Genomic DNA, 3,019 nt, shown 5'->3' with positions numbered 1-3,019 from the left:
TCGGTATCAACCAAATACAAATTAAAACATTTGAACTAAAAATTTATTTAAAAAAAAAAGAATGCATCGTCGACCATTACATGCCCTACATCACTCCCCTCAGTACAGTTATTCTGTTGTTTTGGTAAGAATACAACAAAGTTATTGGAAGCATATTGGAAGGTTAGATTTTCTCCCAATATAAGAGTTTGCATTTCGTGATAGCGCCTTTATAAGTGTTAGACTAACAAAAATAGACTTATATAACTGAAACTCTCCTAGCAATTACTAAGACATCATGAGATTTCTTATGGGGGAAGAAATAAACCCATGTGGTTCATATTAGGTCCACTTGTATTTTTTATTTAATTGCTACCATCCGTGAATTTTCATCATGAGAATCCTTATATGCGGTGATACCCAAAAAATACATCTACCAAATTCGGTAAGGTAGGTCGCTTTGTCAATTCACTATTATGAGCTAATTTTCACCAGAAAACTTGGACATTCGACTTTTTTACTATATATACAATTTTCCACAGGACCCGATATATGAAAGGGAGTTCGAGAAATTGCTCTAGCTGGTTCAAAGTTTTCACAGCAATTTAGAATGACGAAATACTACTACTTAGTCACTTTTGCCGACAAATTTTGAAAATTGCAATTTTTTTTCCTAATAATGACTTTTCAGAATATATGGGTAGCGGTTGGAAAAATAGACCGATTCAAACCATTTTCAATAGCCTTGTCCTTGGGCCAAGTCAGATTACCAAATTTCATCACTGTATTTCAAAAATTGTTACCTGTGCAATTTATATGGACGGACATCAGACACACAGATGGACAGGTGGACAGACACGCTTAGATCTATTTAGAAAACGATTCTCAATCGATTGGTGTATTAAGAGGAGAGTCTAATTGAAACCCAAGAAGAACAAGAATACGCGTTCAAATTTTTGTCGATTCGTCTGATATGGTTGATGAGTAATGAGTTTATTATTCCTTTTGAAAAGCAAAAATGTTTTTACTTTGCGCAACAGTAAAGGCATGTCCTTCGACTTATTTGAATCATCTTCAATACCAACGTGGGTAGGGATTTTCCAAAGTTTCTGCTAAATTTGAAACCTATAAGCCCACTTTTGTGGCCAAAGGAATATTTGCAGCGCAATCCAGACAAACAGATAGACAGGCATGTTTAAATCGATTCGGAATTTAATGCTGACAAAGAATATATATACTTTTTCGGGGCTCTCAAGTTATCAAACGTTTTTATGAAATAAATGTACCCCGTCATACTTCAGTAATGGGAATAAAAATTGAAATTAAATTTTAATACTAATTTTTTCTTTAGTTCATTTATTTATTTATTTATTATTTTATCCATCGAAATTTTATTATTATTTTTAATGAAAGAATCGGAATTTATTGCTTTTAATCCTTTTGATGACGTCTTGAACAAATGTCCATGAAATCATCGTAAATTTATGAAAATTAAACAATAATGAGAAACAAGTGTGATAATGATGTTGATGGTGACGGAGTAGTAGCTTTGACGTTGACAATGATAATAAATAAAATGTGAAACGATAATTACAGAGAGTTTAAAGCAAAAAGCAAACAAACTAAAAAAAAATATTAAAGAGAAATGCACGACCGTCCTTGTACTACATACGTGCGCACATGTATATGTATATATATTTGTTTACTTTTTAATGAAATTATAAAAACATAGAAAAAGGACAAAAAACGATACAACAAAAAACACACAACAAGCTCGACTTCATATATTATAATATTTGATGAAACTTGAAACAAGAGACGCAGGTAACGATAGTAACAGGTATTATACGATTCTCGTTAAGAATAGAGGGAAAAAAAAACCTATTTTCACATACATTATTTTAATTAAAACTTAGTTTTTCCTTTTTTTTTTTTTGTTATTTTATAGCACAGCGGCGGAAAATCTAAGAACTACGTATATCTCTTGTGTAGAAAATGTCCAGAAGTGTAAAGTAGGGGAAAAAAAAAATCATAATTTTTATGATTGTGTTCCTTAAGCCGCCATTTATTTCATACACGATGAGACAGGGAAGATGAAATCAAATTTGTGCTTTAACTTTCTGATAAGAAGTTAAAAAAAAGAGGGAATTTTAAACTTTACTCCTATCCAGGCTGTTCTCATTTCAAGAAACGTAGAAAGCGAAAAGAAGTTGTGATCCTAAATATCATTTAAATATCGTCGGATAAAATGTATTAATGGCCAATGCTATGAAAATCCGCAATAATCTTTTAAAGGAACCACATGAAAGCAATAACGATCAAGCAAAGTTGAAAGCGCAAAGGCGAACGGCAAACAACCAAGTTCAGATTTGCATTTAATTTGCTTTTGGGGTTAACGGTAATAAAATTGGGCCTTGTTGATATAAAGGAACATTAAGTCTATTCATAATTTCCTAGCCAACGGAATCAATTTTAAGCTCAAAATATCTCGTTTGGGTAATGTGTTTTAATAGTTCGCGGTAGCACAATGAAATAAATGCATATTATTGTGTGTAGGAAGACCTAATTAGAGAGCTCGCTTTCTGTTCATTAGATTGTAAACGATTTGAACCTTAGTACATTTTACACGCAATTAATACCGAGGTTGACCTTATGAGGTATGTTTCGATCGATGTAAACTGTATCAATAGGTATACAATAATACTTAATAATTAGTTAAATATAAACATCCATACATCCTTTACATGCTCTGACACAAAAGTGACAGTTCTCTCAAATTCAACTTTATTGCGTAAATTATTAGTGTCACAATTTTATTGGCAATATTGACTTTGAATTTTATTTATTTATTTGTTTACTTACACATGAAACTCTTACTGAAAGTAAATTAATAGCCGAATTCAGTTGACACTTAGAAATAAAAGTCATACTAGTTGCTATTAAAAACTAATATAAAGTGTATAAGGAGAAAAAAATAAAACGTAATAATAATAATAATATACATATAGTATACAACTAGCACAACTAGCACCCTCAACCA

The sequence above is a fragment of the Glossina fuscipes genome, unplaced genomic scaffold (genome assembly GCF_014805625.2).
Source record: "Glossina fuscipes isolate IAEA_lab_2018 unplaced genomic scaffold, Yale_Gfus_2 221, whole genome shotgun sequence".
In the NCBI taxonomy this organism is placed as follows: domain Eukaryota; kingdom Metazoa; phylum Arthropoda; class Insecta; order Diptera; family Glossinidae; genus Glossina; species Glossina fuscipes.
This window is presented reverse-complemented; position numbering follows the sequence as displayed.